At 47.5% G+C, this 16,623-nt stretch overlaps 1 protein-coding gene across 2 annotated transcripts in view; it reads right to left on the bottom strand.

The window, feature by feature from the left end:
- TMEM45A (transmembrane protein 45A) overlaps nt 1-10,070 on the bottom strand; it is a 628,573-nt gene extending 618,503 nt beyond the window's left edge. For both annotated transcript variants that reach the window (XM_086934543.1, XM_086934542.1), the window contains exon 1: nt 9,960-10,070. The gene's annotated coding sequence lies outside the window, so the exon portion shown is untranslated. The remainder of the gene's footprint in view (nt 1-9,959) is intronic.
- Between the last annotated feature and the right edge of the window lie 6,553 nt (nt 10,071-16,623).

Here is a 16,623-nt window from a genome sequence, read left to right as displayed (position 1 = left end):
ATTTTCAGTGTGTACCACAAGGTTGATGATAATTTATTGACTTGAGCTTCAAAAGTAAGTTTGTTGTCTATCAGCATCCCCAGATTTTTTACTTTCTCAACCGGCGAGGGGCAATTACTAGGGTTGGAGGGCCACCAACTCGGAGACCAAATTTCAGTGTTACTCCCCAGTATCATTACTTCACTTTTGTCTCTGTTAAGTTTTAGACAGTTCCTTTCCATCCAGAGGCTAACCTGCTTCATACAATTTCTAAACCTATTGGCCGTGCCTAAAACATCCTTGGAAATTGTGACCACGATTGGTGTGTCATCAGCGTATGATACTGGGAGGAAGCCACATTCCCTGATAACTTCAGCTAGTGGTGATACATATAGATTAAATAATGTCTGGCTCAGTGAGGACCCCTGCGGGACCCCACACGGGGAGTTGAAAGGTTTGGATTTAGTTCCCCATCTCCACCGTGAAGGACCGGTCTCTCAGAAATGCCGCCAACAAAGTTCTTGCATCTCTATGGACCCCTACTGCTGTCAGCCTGTCCAGGACTGTGCCATGGTTTACCGTATCGAAGGCCGCCGAAAGATCCAACAGGATCAAGGCGGCCTTCCCCCCGGCATCCAGCACACTCCTGAGTTCTTCCACCGCCATCAGCAGTGCAGTCTCTGTGCCATGTCCCTCTCGAAACCCATACTGAGATGGTTCCAGGATGTCTGCCTCTTTAACAATCTGAGCCAGTTGTTTATTCAGCAGTTTTTCAAAAACCTTTGTGCCAAACGGGATCCTGGCTATGGGTCTATAGCTTACCGGATCTAGTGGATCTAAATTGGGTTTTATGAGTAGGGGAAGGACCGAAGTAGATTTCCATGGGGTTGGGTAGACCCCGGAGGTGATTATATGCTCTGTGAGTTTAGTCAATTGCTCACTGAGAAGCTCAGGAAAAAGATGCGGAATTTTCGGCGGATAAGGATCCCCGAGGGCCACAGATTTTGTGGACAGGAGTGCCTGAAACACCTGTTCTAGCCCTGGAGGGCAGAACTAGAACTCTGGTTCCGATGATTCATCAACAGAGGATATATTCCTAGGAGGGATGTTCTTTGAGGTCACTGACTGGAGGTTGTTTGATTTAAATGACTCGTATACGGATGTCACTTTGTCAGTAAAAAATTGACCAAGGGAGTTACAGAAATCACTACTGGGTGTATTGTTGTTTGTTGTTATCTTAGATAATGTTTTTACTGTCAAGAAGAGCTCTCTACTACAGTTTTTTGACTCCTCTATCCTTTGGATGAAGAATTGGCTCTTAGCCGCGAAAATTAGTTGTTTATAGGAGTTTAAGGCTTTTTTGTATTCCTTTTTACTGTTAGGATCGTAGCTAACCCTCCACAGCCTTTCAAGGTTCCTACAAATTATTTTCCTCTCCCTAAGAGACTCAGAGAATCAAGGTTGGGAAGCCTGTTTTTTTTTCTGAGAGTAGATTTTTTCCCCAGCGGTGCAGTTGTTCTTATAGCCTCTGCTATCCAATTACAAATTTGGTCGGTGGCCGTATTGCTATCCGGCACTAACCTGGTATCGTCGATGCCAAGTGTTCCTTTAATTTTTGTGGGTCTAATCTGGACCAGTCAACAAATGATGTAGATATATCTGTGATAAGAGGTAATGCTACCCCTTCAACATTGTCTGGTGTTATTGAGAAGATTACGACCTTATGGTCTGACCAGGTAACAGGAAGGCAGTCCATCATTCCAATGTGTTTATTGGACATGAAAATTCCGTCCAGCGTGTGCCCTGCTTTGTGGGTGTCTTTATGCACAATCTGTTCCATGGATAGGTTTATAAAGGTGTCTATCAATGCTGCCTTATCTGCCTTATCTCTTTTTTCCAGGTGGACATTAAAATCACCCAGGATGGTGAAATCCGGGTGCTTCACACTGGCTTCTAGGAAGGGATTAAGTGACAGTGTCAGCTGGGTTTTAGCTTTTGGTGGCCTGTATAACAAGAGCCCATTGAAGGTGTAGTTATAGGTTAACTTAATGTTAAATTATATGGTTTCACAATCTGGGGTGCTGCCCAAGCTACATCCCTTCACCATTAGTTCATTCCTGGTAATAGTAGCTAGCCCCCCCCTTTCATCTTCCTTTCTGCTCTAGTAATTCCATATCCCTCTGGGATTGCTAGTAGTAGGTCAGTATCTGAGGCTTTATCCGCCCAGGTTTCCGTAATGAAGATTAAATCCAATTTCTGTGAGTCTATGAGGTCTGCCATTTCGGTGTTGTGTTTGACTAAGGAACGTGGGTTCAAAAGGCCCACCCTAAAGGGTATTTGTGTTATTTTCCTTGACCGGGTACTCGCTGTTAAAGTACTACTTTGGGTAAAGGCAAATATAAGCCCGCAATTCAGGCAGTGCTTAATTTCTGCTAGGGACGAATGAGGCCGGCAGCAAGGGCTGGGTCTTAATGCTAATAGTTCCTTGCTAGAGTATTTTAGATCTCCTAAATCAGGGGCATTTTGAGCAGAGTATTAGGCCCAAAGCCCGGTCCCTGCGCAGACGGGCGCAGATGGGCTTGCCGCCGGCGCGTCCGCTGCGCGGTCGGGGAGGTGTCCTCATTTATACCCAGAAGGCAACCTCAGCGTGGGTGTGTCTCGCTCTGCCCGGTCCGCCCTCCACAACAAACAGCCTCAGCTGTGGTGGACCGGGGTGGAGCGGGAGGCGAACGGCAAAGGAGTGCAAGGCTTGAGGTATTTAAAATATTCTATTGTTTCTGTGCAAAAATGCTCAAGTTTCTGTGCAAAAATGCTCAAGTTAAAAAGTTAAAAAAGGAAGTTCCCACAGCAACAGTGTAAGGGTACAGCCACCCCACGCGCTACTCACGATCCCTAAATGCGCGTGCAGGCTAATGACCTTATCTACTGATGCTGAGGCCACGTCAGCGGGGTGTGTCTCGCTCTGCCCGGTCCGCCCTCCACAACAAACAGCCTCAGCTGGAGGAGGAGACAGAGCCTTTTCCTGACCTGTCTGCAACAGAGCAAGATGGGTCAGTGGATGGTGTCAGCCTCTCTGCCACACTGACCCCTGAACAGCAGCAAGATTGTCGCCAACTGTTGGTGCTATTCTCTGATTTGTTTTCCCTGGTTCCTGATGTCCATGATATGGACACTGGGGACAGTCCTCCTGTAAAGCACAAGGCTTACAGAGTGACTGACCGGGTCAGAGCTTACATCAAGGAAGAGGTCTCCAAAATGTTTGCCTTAGAGGTGATTGAGTCCTCCAATAGTCCTTGGGCCAGCCCAGTGGTCTTAGTCCCAAACGCTGCTGCGCCTGGTGCCACACCCGAGCTCCGGTTCTGTGTGGACTACCGAGGACTCAATTCAGTCACCAGGACTGATGCGCACCCCATCCCCAGAGCGGATGAGCTCATTGATAGGTTAGGGGCTGCCCGGTACCTCAGTATGTTTGATTTGACGTCTGGGTACTGTCAGATCGCCTTCACTGATGGGGCCGTAAATGTCAGCATTCTCCACACCGGATGGGCACTACCAATTCCGGGTTATGCCGTTTGGGATGAAGAATGCCCCTGCCACCTTTCAGAGGTTGGTCAAACAGGTGTTGGCTGGACTGGAGGATTTCAGTGCTGCCTACCTGGATGTCATTGCATTGTTCAGCGCCAGTTGGGAAGAACATCTGCACCACCTCTGGGAGGTGTTGATGGCACTGCGAAAGGTAGGCCTCATGATCAAGGCGAGTGCCAGATCGGGCAGAGTTCTGTGGTGTACTTGGGGCACCAAGTAGGGAGCAGCCAGGTGGCACCCGTACAACCCAAGATTGATACCATCCTGCCATGGGAACCCCCAAAGGCTCAGACACAGGTGAGAGCCTTTTTTAGGACTCACAGGGTATTACAGGACGTTTGTCAAGGGGTATGGCAACATTGTTGCACCCTTGACTGAGCTGACTTCCAGAAAGCAGCCTAAGAAAGTGAACTGGACTGACAGCTGTCAGAAGGCTTTTGACGCCCTGAAAACTGCCATGTGCACAGCACCAGTGCTTCAGGTGCCCAACTTCTCAAAGGAATTCATTGTTCAAACAGATGCTTCAGAGCATGGTGGTGTGGGGGCTGTTCTATCACAGAATAATGAAGAGGGCCTAGATCAACCTGTAGCCTTCATCAGTAGGAAGTTACTTCCACGGGAACAAAGGTGGAGTGCAATTGAGCGTGAGGCATTTGCTGTGGTCTGAGCACTGAAGAAGTTGAGACCATACTTGTTTGGGACTCACTTCCGGGTTCGGACAGACCACAGGCCCCTCAGATGCTTAATGCAGATGAGGGATGAGAACCCAAAGTTGTTGAGGTGGTCCATTTCCCTACAGGCGATGGAATTTACGGTGGAACACAGCCCTGGTACAGAACACGCCAATGTGGATGGTCTGTCCAGATTTTTCCGCCTTAGTGAAAAGGACTCCCAAGGGGAAGGGTAGTTCTCCCAACATTTCAGCTGGAGGGGACATGTGTTAGACCTGGTATCAATAGTGTGAGTCTCCGTTCCATTTTTTTTACTGATTGCCTCCTCTGTTTTTGATATGTTTTGATGGTTAGATGCTTTGGGCACCGTGCCACTGCTATTCAGTGCCACAGTGCAACTACTCCCTATGGTAAATTGTTGTACTAATTAGTGACTCCATTATTGGGTTATTTGATTTACTTATCAGACCCTAGTACAGTACACCCTGTTTACCCAGGGCTTGTAAATTACATGCTGCTGGTTGGCCATGCAGCACTGGTTTTGCCAGCCACAGAAGCAGCTTGTAAAGTGTGTCTCAGGCCTGCCATTGCAGGGACTGTGTGCAGTCTATGACTGCCATGTCGACTTGGCAAGTGCACCCACTTGCCAGTCCCTAAACCTTCCCTTTTCTTCATATCAGACAATCCTAAGGTAGGACCAAGAGCAGGGTGCATTGTAAGTATAAGATAGGACATTTACTGGTGTGTGTGGCATGTCCTAATGGTGAATTACAGCCATTTTCGTTTTTCACTATTGCAACGCTACCTGTTCCCCATAGGCCAGAATCGGCAGTTCGATTAGTACATCTTATAATCCTAACTGACTCAGGGAACTAGGTAGAAATTCGAGTTTAGTATGCCAGAACTCTGAGTGATAAAATACATCTTTTAGTGAAGTTGGTTTTAACATTCTATGTTTGAAAATACCACTTTTAGAAAGTAGGTATTTTCTTGCCTAACTATCCAAGTCTGCCTCTGCTAGGTTGTGTATTCATTGTCTGGAGTTTGAGTGACAGGGGCTGGGGGATTCCAGGACACAGGGTGAGTCAGTACAAGGCGGAATAGAGAGATCTGCATGTAGATGGATTGGAGGAGCTGCACCTGGGACCTGAATAGGGCTGTGCCTTCCCTCCACAATGCTGGCTCCACCTCCTGTGGTGTGTCTGATGTCCCTGGCTTACACTGTGAAAGGAAAGAAGGAGTCTTATCAACCAAGTGTTCCAGGACTGACGAGAACTGGTTTGGACTAGGCAGAGGCCTCCCTGCCTTCAGAGAACAAAGAGAATAGTAATATAAATATGGGGACCCAGACCCCAAGACTTAAGAACACTTCTGGGCACAAGACGAACCTTTTGCCAACGAGAAGAAACAAGGAAGCTGCAGGAGTTTAGACTGCCCCTCTGCCAGTGTGCTATTGTCTGGGTTGGCCTGCAGTGGTCTCTTCATTGCCAAGGAAAGGAAAAGGAACTTTTAAAGAACTTTCATCATCTTGCAGAATATTACTCCAAGGGCTTGATTTGAGCTTGCCTCCTGACCGAAGTCTCAGGAATACCAGACTTCACCCTCTTCTGTGTGCCTGCATCTGGAACTTGCTGTTCTAGTGCTACAGAAGGAACCTGTAATGCCGGCGAGCGATGCCATAATCTGCAATGAGGTCGTGAGCGCTGTTCCGACTTGCAACATAGACCCGACGCCGGCCGCCGTGCCACATCAACGCCAGCGAACAACATCGTAAGCCTGCCATAGCCTCGAGCGCTGCTCCGACTTGCGACGCCGAACCGACGCCAGCTGCTGTGCCGCATCGACTCCGATGCCGACATCATCACGAAGCCGATCGTCGACGTGAGTGGTCAAGAATCCATTGACATCGTAAAGAACCGTGGTTTCTGCGCCATCGTGACGTTACCTCCACTCCGGTCAGTAACCAACGCCTCCCCTACCTGCGCAAGCATCCAGGACACAGACGCATCATCTCCTCCGAAGTAAGGGACCGACACTGCACCGTGCCAACGACGCTGCATCCCCCCGATTCCGTGAGCTGTCTTTGTTTTCGCTTTTCCAAGGTGCTGTTCTTTGTGGGTCTGTTTTGACTCTGGGCCCAAGGCTGTGCACCTGGCTGTCTGCGCCGTAATTTTTTAAGTGAATAACCTATTTTTTTAACTTTTTCTACCATCTTGAAGAATTCTTATTGAGTACAGTATTGTGGATTTTTGTCGTTTATGGTCTTATGATAAGTCTATATAAAGAATACTTATTTTTATAAAACTTGTGTTGTGTCCATCTGTAGTGTTTTCACTGTATTGCTGTATGTGTTCACAAATGCTTAACACACTGCCTCTGAGATAAGTCTGTCTGCTCGTGCCAAGCTACCAAGGGGGTGAGCAAGGGTTATCCAGTAGTGTAATCCCTTTTCCCTGACTTAGAAGCAAGGGTCCCTATTTGGTCAAAGGTGTATACCGGTGCCAATTAGACAGCCCCAGTTCAAACAATCACCCTTATAGACAACTCCCTGGTGGAAAAGAAGACTAGGCTACTTAACAACACAGGCCTGGGGGCGGCCACCCAAGGCAGAATTCATGGTATAAATGCACACTTAAAAAAATATAAAGCATCATTAAGAAAAGCGAACTAAATGCATAAATTTAAACCAGCAAAAGATGAAATAATACTGAAGCTACCAATGGCAAGGAGATATTATCAGAAAGCTCTCTGGAAAGGCTAAAAATACATCCCACGAGAACCAATTGTGCAGTGTGCATGCACTACTATAACCCAAAAAGCAATCTGAATGTTGGCACTTTGGGAACACACTAAAGAATCCATGTATAAAAAGGTGAACTGTATACTACAAGAAACGTGGATGACACATATAAAAAACATGTACACTATTGACGAAGCACCAGGGGCGTCATATAGATGCTCAACAAGTGGCTGGAGCCAGTATGCACAGGTCCCAGAATCGTGATGTGGATCCATACTGCACCTGATTCTTTAGAAGGGGAACACAAAGAATCCTGCAAACTACAGGTCATAGCCTTACTTGATGAAGAGGCTAAGACATACACAGCTATTCTCTTATATAAGATCTAGAAAGCTGGGCAGAGAAAGAAAATTAGATCCCCTACTACCAAACTGGATTTAGGCATAAAGCCTTACTGTAGACAATATCATTGCCTCATCATACTTGGCCACTTGAACGAAAAGCTCTTTCCAGCCACCACTCTATATCTGCTATGTAGACTATTCAGCAGCGTTCAACAGGGTTGATCGTCAACTATTATGGAAGAAGTTGGCCAGGTGGGGCATTCCTCAAAATCTGCTTAATAAAATCATGGCACACTACATAGATACCAGGGTGTGAGTAAAACTAAGCCAAAGGAAAAGACCACAAAACCAAATAGACACAAATAAAGGCACAAAAAGGGCAACATTTTTGCCCCGCTGCTGTTTAATTCATACTGATTTAGGGACTACAATAAAGAATGCAAACTCATTTTCCCCTAGTATAGGATGACACAAGATAACGATCCTACAATTTGCAGTTGATCTTGCAGTCTTAGACCACAAAACACTAAGAAAACAGTACACCCTTGATGAGCTGAGTGGGGCAAACACCAACAAAACAAAAGTAACGATATTCGGGTAGCTTAAGGAGAAAGCCAGGTAAGTGTGGAAACTTGGCCGAGCGAAGATCGATGACACTAATACTTACAATTAGCTAGGAATATGGCAAACTGACACAATTAAACCACAATTCCATTCGCGATCACTGGAAAAATAAGCCTGCAAGTTAATATTTGCAATTTGTCACCTAAATACAAAGCTATATAGCCCTTCAGCGGAAGCTATTGTGAGGGCAATAGGAGCGAAATTGGTACCCTCTATTTCATATGACCAACCAGCTTTCCCCAGGATAATGGCCACATTACTAGGCAAGATGCAATGCATTACCTACAGATGAGTATTCCAGCTACCACAGTATATCCAACGAGCACAGATACCAGGGGCGGCTCTAGGCTCATGGTGGCCCTGGGCAGGGAGCGTAGGTAGGGTGCCCCAGAAGAGGGGGTCAGGGCGGAGCGCGGAGGCCAGTGAAGAGGGGGGGTCAGGGTGTTTGGAAGTGGAACAGAGCTGGAGGCCGCCAAATCCCTGCCAGGGGCCACCACACAAATATGTATCCATCCTCAGAGGATTATTATATTAAGAATATATATATGCGTGGTGGCCCCTGGGGTTTGGTGGCCCTGTGCAGGTGCACAGCTTGCACATGCCTAAGGCCGCCCCTGCAGATACGCCTGGAAGTTGGTTTACATTCTGGAACAATAAGCAAAGACTCTCTACACACATGCAAACTTTACAAAGCGATTCTACCATCATTCGAAGTTCTGCGTCTGCAGTATTACCTGAAAGAAGCTCTGAGCCAGGGTTGCAGGAGAAATGTTTTGTTTGTCAGCTTTTTAATTTTGTCAAGTAATACGTTTTTCCTTTTGGAAATACAACCTGCCTCGCCAATTCACCAGTCAGTTGTGCATTCAGACAACCAACATCTCATTCCAATGATCATGCGTTAAGTACTCGTCACCCCAATCCCGAATGGTAAGATGTTACACAACATACTAAATATTTTTATCACAGGGCTTTAATCAAAAATCAATCCATATTCGTGACACAATTTATTTATTAAAAACCTTTTTGCGCTAAAAAAGCATCACATTGAGAAAGTCATAAAAAAGCTGCTTATAAAAAGGTGCATGAACTGAACAAATAACCAAAAGTCAAGGATTTAAAAACAAAGTAAGAGAGAGAACACAACCAAAACAATTACATCTTTCATTGAATAGTGCTAATTTGTAGAAATCAACCCTAGAGGGAGGAAGGCAGGTAGAAGTCACATGAAAGCTCGGCTTGTTATGGGGACCTCGAGCTGACTCCGAGCCAAGCCTCAGGCTCGAGCTTTCTGTGTATTTTCTTCTTTGCTCATGCACCTCCCTACATCTCCGGTTTAACATCGCTACCACGATACCCATTAAAATTAAAGATTACAGGAACCAGTCATATCGGCGACTTGGAACATTACCTTCTTTCAGTCGCATAAGTGTTTATTGCAACTTTTATAATGTTAAGAGTCCTGCGCCCTGGCAGAAAATGGCATGATTCCAAACTGCTTAAAAAACAGAATGAAGGCACTCCACTTCAAAGCAAAGTTCGCGCTTTAAACGAATCAAGGGAGCCCACTAGGGCTGGTGGAAAAAAGCACATCTGGAGGGTGGGGGGGTATACTGTACGGTACACAGGGCTCCCTGTGTGAGCAAACCAGCCGTGTTGTCTCTGCCCAGCACTCAGCCATCATCTCGCTCGTACGTGACTCGCTCGGAGTCTTCCCTGACCCCGGCAGCAGAGGATCCCCTCAGGGTAAGGACTGAGGAAGGGTGCGGGAGCATCGAAGCTGCCCCTCTTTTGCTCCTCGCTGGGGCATGAGGTAGTGAAGGAAACAGAGTTCAGCCAGAAACAAGGGCATCTCCCCTGACCCCTCAGATTTTCATTAAGAAAGTTTTTTCCCTTGTCTCTCGTTTCACACACTTTCGCCCCACTACTTATGACTTTCGAGGTTGACAGATTTAAGCACAGCCTGCGCACCTCAGTGCTTTCTTTCCAAACATGCACGGAATACACGTAGCTACTTACCCAACCAAGACTGCTTCGTGGCTTGCACGTCTTCTCTATAGGACAAATAGTCTAGGCTTTACCAACAGAAAAAATATTGTTCCAGCCACGCCTCTACCTCGGAAAGAACCAATGACAGCACATCCAGTAATTTAGTTAGATATGCCTGGCAAGGAGAGTTTGCTGTTGGGCTGGACCTGTCCCTCCTCGCAGCGTGCCCTCCGTGACATTTTCCCCGGATCTCCTCTGTTAGCCCTGGCAGCTAGTGGGACGGACGGTGGCCCGGTCTCCGTGCCGCGAGCTCCACGTGTCCCGCTGGCTGCGCGCTCTGCAGTAACCTGAAGAAGACGGGAAGAGCAGGGAGAGGCTCGACGCATGTTAGCCATCTGCGAGAACTGGTCTCCCCGAGAGCCTCGCAGCCTCGACATTTCTCACAGCGACGCTCATAAAATGCTGATCTCCACTTGAGAGTATTCACTGTCAGACTTAAGATTCCATAACAAATTCCGAAACGGAGATTTGAGTTGGACCTTCTTCCTCCCTTGAAGGATTGTCTCGGGCCTTTTTACACTATAAATACACAATAGAAAATAAAGTCCTGTCAAACTCAGTACACAGCTACTAAGTTTCTAGACAGCTTACGTGTGACATTTCCAATAAGGTCCATGTTATGCATGTGTCATTCAAACGCCTGTAAGTTACATTTTTAGTTTTAGTGATACTTCAAGTAAAGAAAAGTAGTTATGTCTATGTAATGAGATTTCAAAAAGGATTGAGTGATGTACTCATGGCTTGCGGGGAGGCTTATTCCAGGGCTTTAAGTGGAATGAAAAAACTAGGGCGGTCTCTCAAAAGGCGTGGTCGATGTAATTAGGGCGTGGCTTGAAAAGACGCAAACTAAAAATCTGTGCTTAGCATAATGTGCCTTTTTGCTGTTTCTGTCATTGCATATAGATATATAATACAACAAGTAGAATTGTACCTACAATAAGTCAGGGCTAGTGGCTTTGGCAATGGTTGTTAGTTGTGTAAGATAAATAAGCAACAACTATGACTTCGTAGTCTAGAATATTGAAAATGCTTCAGTTCTGAAAATGATGAGACTGGAAGAACTATTATATCACAAGCAGTGAACGGTGGTACTGCTGCAGAGTTTTTTTTTATTTTTAAAAACCTTTATTTATAAACATGGTTATACATCAGCAATCATACAGCCACTCAGGGTCGGCTGTCAACAATTTCAAGTATCATAACGGGATGAATGAGGTACACAGCACTTCAGCCGACAACCCTAGGGCCCGGCGGCAAGTAAACAAACATGTCATAGCCATACATTGTATCACAGGAGAAATTAGGTCTTTGTTTTTTGTGTTTTTTGAAAAACCAACAAATCAAAGATTGAAAGAAAAACAACTGCTGAGGCTGAACGCAAGGCTGATACACATGCAATCCTTCTGGGAAGGGAGCACCACATCCACAACTGTCACGTAGTAACAAGTGAAGTTGAAAGCTATAGGAAGAGCAGACGGGAGGGGGAAAGGGGAAAGAGAGCAAGCCAGCAATACTTGAACACAAATCCAGACCAGAAGGAACATCACGCTAAGGGGGGGTCCAACACCTCCGGTGGAGGTACAAAAGGGGGAGTACAAATTTCACCACTATACTGGTTCCACTGATTCCACACCCTCCCCCACTTCTTGGGCCTGCCCCGAGCAATGTAGACTGTTTTTTCACAAAACATGCACCAGTCCATGTTTCTAGACCAGGCCGACAGATTGGGTGCCTTTGACGATCCCCACAGTTGCGCAATGTCACGCTTGGCGATCATATTACCCAAGGTTGCCCACTGCGTCTGACTGTGCCTAATTTGAGCAGGTGCTTTCAGGTGCTCAGCACCTGCACTTCTTTCACAGGGCTGGGGCTACAATTTCTGAACCTGCAGGTGGTGGTCTAAATATTAATTGTTCAATTCAAAATAAAAAGAATAAAATACATTGCATGGTGACCTGTCCAGGCAGGCATAATTGTGTATCACCACGTTAGTGATGATGTCATCACGCTGATCACAAATCCAAGAAGTCATCGACAAACTATGGCTTGCATTCTATTCCCCTAGTCTGCTGCACCCTGCCACTGCCTGAGCCTAAACCTTCCATTGGATTATTGTAGCTGGGGGCTGGCTCATGAAGGAGTTGAGGCAAGGAAGCTGCAAGAGCACATTTGGAACTTGAATGTGAGGGCTCTTGAGGAAGAATAAATGAAAGTAAGTGTGGACTTTCTACTTGTTGCGGAGCCAAAGTACCATATCCCGCAGCCCTGCATTGCTGCTATCCTCAATGTACTCGATGCAGCTGTGGACCAACACAACTTTTGTGTGCCATGGCGTCACCAGTAGAATCTGTGCGCTGCACCCCAGAATGATAATTGCGGAGCGTGATTGAGTCCGGTAGGCACCACAGCCATACAAACCGGCATTGGCAGCATTACTGCTGGGGACAATACCTGTGCTGTAGTAGGCAGGATCACAGCAAGCTGAGCAGGGGATGCTGATGCCGATGTCGTCGTCATCCCTGGACCTACTAATTACAGGCAGCACTAGCAGTGACATGACCTGCTGTGCTCAAGCAGCCACCTGTTCCGCAATAAACCCAGTCATACTACACTGATTAATATATGCAAAAAAGTATTTTCATTTGGTGTACATTTTGTTTTTGCACTCGGTGTAGGTAGGAAAGTAAAACATGTCATCTTCCGCTTCTTTAAGAATGACAACAGGAAAACACAGATTTCAAAATAGCATGGACATGTACAGGCTGACGACAGGGGCCACAGGCAGCAGCAGTGTTAGAGATGAGAGACAGCAAGAGTAAAGAGGAGAAGAAACAAGAGAGGAGAGAGATAAAATGGAGAAAAGTAGAAGAAAAGGAGGAGAGCAAATCAGATACAAAGAGAAAGCAGCCATGATGTGAAGAAGAGAGCATTAAGATTAAGAGAGAAGATAGAATGAAAGAATGTGGAGGACAGGACAGAGGAAAAAAAGCAGACAAATGATAAAATGGAGACACAGCTAATCACTGCTAGAAAGTGATGGTAAAGAGCCAAGATCGAGGGGAGAGAGAGCAGAGCATGGATAAAAGTGAAGAGAAAAAAGTGCAGGGCTAAAATGGATAAAGGGCAAATCAGAAATACAGGGTGTGACAAAGATGATAGAAAACAATTAGAGAGGTGAGAGGATAGAGTCTTAGAGCAAAGACTTAGGGGACAGACAACAGATCAAGGTAAGAAGATAGAGACGGAGGCATTGAGAGTGTTGAAAGTGGGGCTCACCGGAGGAAGACGTGAGCGGTGGCCTCCTTGGCAAAATTTTCAGAACCTGCACTTCCTTTTTTACAAATTAAGCACTGGCGTCTGAGCTACATTATAGTCATTGGGCTCCCACACATTCAGTAGACACCTTCGGGCCTCAGGCAAAAGCGAGACACCCGTCACTTCTTCCATAACACCATGCAGACGATTCCAAAAAGACACCACCGCCGGACACTCCCACAAAGTATGAAGGAATGTACCCACCTTTCCACACCCGCGCTTACACAAACCATCCAAAGCATACCCCATACGTAACAAGCGAGGACCCGTCATGTACACTCGGTGTAGGATTTTCAACTGCACCAATCTCAGACGGGCCGGGATTGCCACCTCCTTCGGGGAGGATATCGCCGCCTGCCAGTCCTCATCATCAAGTTCCAGTCCATCGCTGGTCCAGGCCGTACGGAGCTGTAAAAGAAGGTCCGCTCGGTCATTTATCAGTTTTTTATAGATAAGGGAGATCGTACTGTCCGCGACATGGCAGTCGAGCACTCTGTCCTCCAGGGGTGAGGATTCTGGAATGAGCGTGCCGGGCGGAAAAACAGAGGAAAGGGCGTGTCGGACCTGCAAGTACCAAAAGTATTCTCGATCGCTGAGTTTGTATTCAAGTTGCAGCTCCTCAAAAGACTTCATCTTGTCCTTCCGCCAAAGGTCCCCACCCCTACTAATACCAATGAGGTCCCATTTTTCGAAACCCTTGGTAGTCCACAAATTGCCTAACCTCTCGGCAGCATAGAGTGGGGTCGCTCGAGTGAGAGTGTCCGACCAACCCATAGCAGCATTAGCGTTGTACCAGACCCGCACCGCCACCTTGGTGGGCCCCGTCAACGCTGCATCCGACCGTTTAGAGTAAAGTGCCCTGTTGTAGTCTCCGCCCGGCAGCAACCATTTGTCCATAGCAAAAGCTGGGTTAGGAGCTGGGCCATACATCGCATGATTGACTAAGCTTAGTTGTGAGGCCCAGTAATAACGTCTGATATCAGTTAACGCTATACCGCCATCATACCAAGGCAGCGTAAGCTTAGCCAAGGCAATCCTGGGACGTCCGGCCCTCAGCAGTTTTCTTTGGAGGCACTCGATCTCACGGAAGTAGCTGGAAGGTACTAGATCCAGAGTGTTTTGGAGCGCATATAAAAATCTGGGAAGGGACATCATTTTATATAAAGCTGCTCTGCCCACCAGGGACAGAGGCAATCTGCTCCAGGCTTTCACGTCCGCTTTTAAGCGAAGAAACGGGGGAAGCAAGCTGCGTTGATACCTGACTGCCGGATCACGCGAAACATAAATACCTAAATACTTAAACCCGGAGGGCGAAATTTGTATTGGGCAATTGCGCGGTACGAGTGGTGTGTCGTCAGTGAGAGAATAAACACAGGACTTATCCCAGTTGATGACTAGTCCAGAGTTCCTCCCAAAGGAATTAAGGACGTAGAACAATACCCCCAGGGATTTCCGAGGTGAGGTGAGGTAAAGGAGAATGTCGTCCGCATAAAGTGAAATGCGATCTTCAAAACCTGGAGTACATCTGATACCCCTGAGTGACGGCTCCCATCGCAACCAAGCGTCCAAGGGATCCAAGGCCAAAGCAAAAACCAGCAGAGACAGAGGGCACCCCTGTCGCGTACCCCTCCCTAGGAGAAAGGGAGCCGACACTCGACCGTTAACAACCACCTGGGCGAGGGGCTCTTCATAGAGCGGCCGGATCCATCCAATGAATACCGGCCCGAAGCCGAACTTCGCCAAAGCTGCCCATAGATATGGCCATTCCACTGTGTCAAATGCCATAGTGGCATCCAAAGAGACCAAAATGGCCGGCTCACGTAGCGTCTCTGCCCTCGCCAGCACGCCATGAAGACGGCGTAAATTCAACGCAGTGTTGTGAGTCGGAATAAAGCCAGACTGGTCCGGGTGCACCAAATCTCCAATCACTTTAATCAGACGGTTAGCTAACATTTTTGCCAGAATTTTAGGCTCCACATTAAGAAGTGAGATAGGTCTATAGGAGGTACACAATTCAAGGGGTTTACCCTCCTTATGTATCACCACAATAGACGCTAGACGCTGGTCACGGGGAAGGGAACCCCTCTCCCTGGACTCCAAGAACATCGAGCGAAGATATGACACCATTTTGTTCGGACACAACTTATACAGCTCGATGGGTATGCCATTCGGGCCCGTAGCTTTTCCAGAGCGGATGGAGCGAATAGCGAGTGCTACTTCATCGGTGGAGAAAGCCGCTTCCATTAGCTCTCTGTCAGATTCGAACAAGCAAGGCAAAGCAATATCCCTAAGCAAAAGATGGGAGTCCTCCTCCGGCCGGTCCGAGACCGGCGCATACACCGTTTGGAAGTGGCAAGCGAACTCCTCCACAATCTCCAACGGATCCGTCACACGCACACCATCCACTCGCTCAACCACTGGCACCACTCGATTCAGTCTCTCCCTCTTGTCCAGCCAAGCTATCAACTTCCCCGCCTTGTCACCCACATCATACAAACGGCCCTGTTGCTCTCGACTCATGGCTTTCGCGGCATTCGTAACCAAGGCTTTATAATCTAACTGCTTCAGCTGCAAAACATGCACCTTATAACGTGCGATCCTAGACTCAAGATCCATGTCCAAAGCTACAATATCAGACTCCAGAAGCTCAACCTCTCCATTGTGGCGCTTCTTAGAGCTGGCGACCAGCGATAGCGTCTGACCCCGTATAACAGTTTTAAAGGCCTCCCATAGGTACACAGACGAAGATACCGATCCCACATTCTCAACAAAGTAGTGATCAATGGCTTTGATCACCCCCGCCCTGGTCTCCGGAACACGGAGATGTCAGGGATTGATTGGTGCGACCCGGCCCCCTGCATCTAAATGGAGATCTATATGGATCCATAGCGGGGAGTGGTCCGAGATGCCTCTAAGCAAATGTCGGGCCTCTCTCACCGTAGTCGCCTGGGCTGCCGGCACAAGAATATAGTCAAGTCTAGCTAAGCTCCCATGGGCCCCGGAGTGGAAAGTGTATTGAGCCTGCCCTGGGTGAAGCATCCGCCAACAATCCAGCATACCAAACGTTTCCAAGAAACCACCCAGGCAGGACTGCGACGGTGTAAGAGCCCTGGGAGGGTGGCGATCCTCCAGGCCATTAACCACCGAGTTGAAGTCCTCTCCAACCACCAGAATCCCTTCACGAAGCCTCAACACCAGTTTCCCCAGGTCGACAAACGTGGTGGCCTGCAAACCCGGGGGGACATATATCGAGAGGATGGCGACCGCTCTATCTTCCCACCTACCCACAATGGCCGCATACCTTCCCCTATCATCCAGT

The sequence above is a fragment of the Lissotriton vulgaris genome, chromosome 8, assembly GCF_964263255.1.
Source record: "Lissotriton vulgaris chromosome 8, aLisVul1.2, whole genome shotgun sequence".
NCBI classification, from domain to species: Eukaryota; Metazoa; Chordata; class Amphibia; order Caudata; family Salamandridae; genus Lissotriton; species Lissotriton vulgaris.
Note: the sequence above shows the minus strand (reverse complement) of the source record. Positions and strands in the feature narration are given on the sequence as shown.